The sequence below is a fragment of the Saccopteryx bilineata genome, chromosome X (genome assembly GCF_036850765.1).
Source record: "Saccopteryx bilineata isolate mSacBil1 chromosome X, mSacBil1_pri_phased_curated, whole genome shotgun sequence".
Taxonomy (NCBI): Eukaryota; Metazoa; Chordata; class Mammalia; order Chiroptera; family Emballonuridae; genus Saccopteryx; species Saccopteryx bilineata.
The window spans coordinates 124,419,149-124,425,988 of NC_089502.1; positions in this window are offsets into that span (position 1 = coordinate 124,419,149).

Sequence of the window (6,840 nt, forward strand, 5' to 3'; positions counted from 1 at the left end):
GTCAAGGCACATGTGAGAAAGCAATCAATGAACAACTAGGAAGTCGCAACTTGCAACGAGAAACTGATGATTGATGCTTCTCATCTCTCTCCGTTCCTGTCTGTCTGTCCCTGTCTATCTCTGCCTCTGTAAAAAAATAAAAATAAAAAAAAAATTAAAAAAAATCTGTAGATGACAAAAGACATAAATGGCTGTGGTTAACTTATTACTGATTTTCGCCTGACCCAGCAGTGGCTCAGTGAATAAAGCATTGGACTGGGACACAGAGGACCCAGGTTCGAAACCCCAAGGTTGAGAGCAGGCTCATTTGGTTTGAGCATGGCTCACCAGCTTGAGCCCAAGGTCGCTGGCTTGAGCAAGGGGTCAGTTGGTCTGCTGTAGCCCCCCGGTCAAGGCACATATGGGAGAACAATCAATGAACAACTGTGGTGCCGCAACAAAGAATTGATGCTTCTCATCTCTCTCCCTTCCTGTCTGTCTGTCCCCATCTGTCTCTCTCGTTCTCTGTCACACACACAAAAACAACTTATTACTGATTTTCAAAATGAAAGATGTAATGAAAGTTTGTTATAAAAGCAATGTGATTAATCAAGAAATTTGGTTGTTCTATGGTATGCAAAATAAAGTCAATCCCCAAAAGTTTTGTACAAAATATCTAAAAATATAATAGTTAACCCAATTTAAATGATGAGTTTATATCTAATTTATGAAAATGGATGAACATAATGTTTTCAGAGAAAGAAATCTTCCAATGTAACATGTGATAATTCTGAGACATAATATACCATGAATACATCAAGTATTTATTTAGAATATAGCAAATATATCAAGAATATCAGTCCTGGAGTATATCTTAAGCATCTGTATATTAATAAAACTCCATAGGTAAGAGGTGTGAATTCTCAATTAAAAAACACTAGACTGGAACATATTGGATTCAGTTTTAAGAAGTAAAATTGTGACCAAGTTTACATTTAAAAAATAACTGAAATTACCACTAATGTTATTATAGTATTGTCGAATATCAAGAAAAACAGAGCCAGAACTCTGATTCATGGAAATGTCATTCACAGCAAAGACACTGATAAATCTCTAGGAACTTTATATAATTTCTTAAATATTTATATTAATGACTTTTTAACCATACTCATTTAACCTAGGGAAAGCAAGTGTCACTTCTAATTTGACAACACTTCCTATGTAACTCAAAACATATCAAATAAACCTAATTATAATATTTCTAGCAATTCTCTATTTACAAGATGAAAGAACAAATCCTTTGTAATTATTCAGAAGCCTTCTAGGAAACGCAGAGACACTTTTAGGTATAAAAGATAACATTTAGGATAGTATTTGAGGAAGGTGAAATGTTAAAATTTGTCAAGAAGTGAAAAACAATATTTGGCTGCATATTTAATCCAAGTGATAATGAAAGATTTTAAAAGTAAATATTGTAAGTAATATGACTGTGAAAAACCTTAGGTCCTTTAGAAGTGAGAACATTTTGTACATGATAAAGTCAACATAAAGAACAGGAAATTATTCTAATGACATAGCTTATTTGACTTCAAAGCAGATTACCAAAAGAAAAAGGCAAAGATTTTACAACCTCTTATTAAGAGCAGACCAATAATCTAAGAAAATTCATGTCATTTTAACAGAGAGAAAACTAAATTCTGGTTTTGCATCAGTATATTTGATATTAAAGCTTTTCCTTTTAATTTTGTAATTTTTAATGTTTATTTTTTTCAATTACAGTATACATTGAGTATAATTTTGTGTTCGTTTCAGGTGTACATACATCATAGTGGTTAGACAATCATATACTTACAAAGTGTTCCCCCTTGATATTCTCAGTATCCACCTGGCGCCATACATAGTTTTATAATATTGTTGACTATATTTTCTATGCTGTGCTTGACATACCTGTGACTATGTTGTAACTACCAATCTGTACTTTTCAATCACTTCATTTTTTTCACCCAGTCCCCCTAATACCCTCACCTTTAATAAACCTCACTCTGTTCTCTGTATCTATGAGTTCGTTTCTGTTTTGTTTGTTCATTTATATTGTTCTTAGATTTCACGTATGAGTAAAATCATATGGTATTTGTCTTTCTCTGACTTAATTCAGTTAGCATAATGCCCTGTAGGTCTATCAATGCTGTTGCAAATGATAAGGTTTTATTCTTCTTTATGGCCAAGCAATAATCCATTGTACCACCACTTTTGTCCACTTGCCTGTTAATGGCACTAGCACTGTTTCCACACCTTGGCTATAGTAAGTAACACTGCTATGAACATAGGTGTACATATATGATTTCAAATTACTGAGTTTTTTCAGATAAATACACAGAAGTAGAATTACTAGGTCATAAAGCAGTTCCAATTTTAATTTTTGAGGAAATTCCATACTGTTTTCCATTGTGGCTAAATCAATCTGCATTCCCAGCAACAGTCCACCAGGGTTCTATTTTCTCCACATCCTCACCAAAACTTATCTGTTGATTTATTGATGATAGCCATTCTGAAGGTGTGAGTTCATACATATCTCATTGTTGTTTTAATGCCGTTTATCTGATGATTAGTGACACTGAGCATCTCTTCATGTTTATTGGCCATATGTATGACCTCTTTGGAGAAGTGTCTATTCAGGGCCTTTGCCCATTTTTTTTTTCCTGAAGTGAGAAGTGGGGAGGCAGAAAGACAGGCTCCCTCATGTGCTCTACCGGGATCCACCTAGAAAGTACACTAGGTGGGGATGCTCTGCCCATCTGAGGCATTGCTTTGTTGCAACCGGAGCCATTCTAGCATCTGAGGTGGAGGCCATGGAGCTATCCTCAGCATCTGGTCGAACTTTGTTCCAATGGAGCCTTGGCTATGGGAGGGGAAGAGAGAGATAGAGAAAAAATAGAGGGGTGAGGGTGGAGAAGCAGACGGGCTCTTCTCCTGTATGCCCTGGCCGGAAATTGAACCCAAGACTTTCACATGCCAGGCTGATGGTCTAACACTGAGCCAGCCAGCCAGGGCCCCTTTGTCCATTTTTAATTGGATTATTTCATTTATTTTGGTATTGAGTTATATAAATTCTTTATCAATTTTGGATATTAACCTCTTATCACATAAATGATTTGCAAATATATTCTCCCATTCAGTGAGTTGGCTTTTCATTTTGTTGATAGTTTCCCTTGCTGTGTAAAGTTTTAGTTTTATTTAGTCCCAATTTTTTTTTGTTTCTTTCTCTTGCCTGAAGAGATATATTAGAAAAAAATATTCTTATGAAAAATGTCCAAGATTTTACTGCCTATATTTTCTCTTGGATTTTTATACTTTCAAGTGTTACTTTTAAGTTTCTAATCTATTTTGAGTTTATTCTTGTATATTGCTTAAGAAGGTACTCTACCTTTGTTTTTCTGCACATATCTGTCCAATTTTCCCAACATCATTTATTGAATAGATTATTTTTACTCCATTGTATATTTTTGCCTCCTTTGTCAAATTTGAGTTGACCGTATAGGTGTAGGTTTATTTCTGGAGTCTCTATTCTGTTCCATAGATCTACATGTCTGTTTTTATGCCACAATCATGCTGTTTTGGTTATTATGGCTTTGAATTATACTTTGATATCAGGTAGCATGATATCTCCAACTTTGTTTATTCTTTATCAGTATTAATGTGGCTATTTGTAGTCTTTTGTGATTCCATATAAATTTTGGAATTATTTGTTCTAGTTCTGTGAAATACATCATTGGTATTTTCATAAGAATTGTATTTAATCTATAGATTATGTTAGGTAATATGGACATTTTAACAATGTTAGTTCTTCCTATCCATGAGCCTGGTATATGCTTCTATTTATTTGTATCTTCTTCAACTTTTTTCTTATTGTCTTATGATTTTCCGAGTTCAGGTTTTTTACCTCCTTGGTTAAATGTATTCCTAATAATTTTGATGCAATTGTAAATGGGATTGTTTTCTAGTTTCCCTGATACTAAAGCTCTTTTAATACTTTTATGAATAAATTTATCCACCTTAGTTACATAAAATCCAAACCAAATTTCCAGCCCATGAATCTTTTACAACTTTTTATATCTTCTTATGTTTTGTCTTACACATTTTCATTTTTTATATGGACCAACCATTTTTTGTTAGTTTTTTTTTTATTTTAGGACAAAACTATTATTTTCTCCTTAATAAAACTATATTCTGCATACTTTGCATACAATACATTGATTATAAATTTTAACAATTGGTAAATTCTGTTGTACAAAGAAAACTTGGCAGTGGAAAACAGAAAATTGTCATATACTATCATTTTATAGCAGATTAGCAAGGCTTATAAATGTATTTCTCACAACTTCTTATAGTTATATAAAGGACATAGAACTATACACTTATTGTACAATTTCTCTAAAGTTCATTATTAATTGAAATATGCATACCCTTAAGATTGTGCTTAGAATATTTTAGTATTTTATCTTATTTAAAGTCTAGGTTTTTAATGACTATCCATTAATGAACATAATTTAGCTTGAGTCTGAGGTTTTCAGTTACCTAAAAATCTTTGAAACTATCTTTTTAAGACAGCTTTATTTAGGTATAATTCACACACTATACAATTTACATCCCTCTGTGTACAATTCAATGGTTTTTGACTTAGTACATTATTTTTTTAATTGTGGTAAGATATATATGATATATATAACATAAATTCCCTTTTATTTGTTTTTAAGCATATGTTTTAGTTGCATTAAGTACATCCACAGTGATTGTGCAACCATTATAATTATTTATTTTCAGAAATTTTTCATTTCAAATTAAAACACTGTACCTATTCAACAAGAACTGCCCATTTATCTCTCCCTACAGCCCCTGGTAAACTCTGCTTTACTTTATTGCAGATATCTCATATAAGTGGATTGACCTATTGCAGGTATCTCACACAAGTGGAATCATACCCTATGTGTCCTTTCCTGTCTGGTTTATTTGATTTAGTGTTATGTTTACAAGATTCATCCATGTTGTAGCATGTATCAGAATTTCATCCCTTTTTTTACGGCCAAGTTCTAATCCATTGTATGTTTATACCATATTTTGTTTATCTGTTCACCTGTTGATGGACACTTGGGTTGTTTCCACCTTTTGGCTGTTGTAAATAAATAGGCATACAAGTATCTGGGCACCTGCTTTCTATTCATTTCGGTATGTACCTTGAAGTGGACTTATACTGGGTCATATGTTAATTCTACCTGTGGTCTTTTGAGGTACTGCCAAACTGTTTTCCACAGTGGCTATGTCATTTTACATTCCTACCAACAATGTATGAGAGTGTCAATTTTTCCACATATTATCCAACATTTATTTTCTCTCTCTTTTTTTTAAATTACAAACATCTTAGTAGGCATGAAATGGTATATGATGGTTTTAATTTTCATTTTCCTAGTGGCTAATAAATTTGAGCATCTTTTATTTTTTATTTATCAAATTTCTTGGGGTATAAGTGTACACCTCAATAAAGATGGGGCACATATACACCATGGTATATTATTCAGCTAGGAGAAATGGTGACATCGGATCACTTATAGTGGAATGGTGGAGTCTTGGTAGCATTGTGGGGAGTGAAATAAGCGAACCAGAAAAAGACAGGAACTGCAGGATTCCATACATTGGTGGGACATAAAAGCGAGACTAAGAGGCATGAACAGGAGTGTGGTGGCTATGGGGGGTGGGGGGAGGGAAGGAGGGAGAGGGGGATGGGGAGGGGTACAGAGAGAACTGGATGAAGGGTGGCGGAGGACGATCTCTCTTCGGGTGATGGGTATGCAACATAACTAAATGACAAGATAACCTGGAAATGTTTTCTTTGAATGTATGTACCCTGATTTATTGATGTCACCCCATTAAAATAAAAATTTATTTATAAAAAATAAATAAATAAAAGAAAACAAACAAACAAAAAAACAAAATCCACACTGCATCTTGTACCCATTTCCCCAAAGTCTCATTCCACCCCTACACCATTTGCCCATCTCCACCTCTTCCTCACCCCTCTTTCTCTCTGGCTTTCACCACATTGTTTTCTGTGGCTGTGTGTATGTGTTTGTGTGTGTCTGTGTGTGTGTGTCTGTGTGTGTGTATAGTGATATCTATATATCGGTGTAGTGTTATATATATATATACCGGTATATATGTGTATATTTTTTTTTTGCTTAATATCCTTTCTTTTTTTAAGATTTTACTTATTGATTTTAGAGAAGAGAGAGAGAGAGAGACAAAAAGACAGAGAGAGAGAGAGAGGGAGAGGAGCAGGAAGCATCAACTCATATTAGTTGCTTCTCCTATGTGCCTTGACCCAGCAAGACCAGGGTTTTAAACTGGTGACCTCAGCATTCCAGGTCAAGGCTTTATCCACTGCACCACCACAAGTCAGACCAATCTCTTCATTTTCTATCATCTAGTCTCTCAACCACCCTACCCTCTGACAGCTGTCAGTCTGTTCCATATACCTATGTCCCTGTTTCTATTCTATTCATGAGCTTAATTTGTTCATTATATTCCACATATAAGTGAGATCATATGGTACTTGTGTTTTCGTGCCTGGTTTGTTTCAATTAACATAATATCTCCAGGTCCATTCATGCTATCGCAGAAGGTAAGATTTCCTTCTTTTTTATAGCTGAGTAGTATTCCATTTGGTAAATGTACCACAGCTTTTTTATCCATTCATCTACTGATGGGACCTTGGGCTGTGTTGTTCATTTTTAAAATTATGTTTCTTTTCAATAATTTATTGATTTGAAGAAAAATTGCAGAATGTACAATCTTTTATAACATGCATTG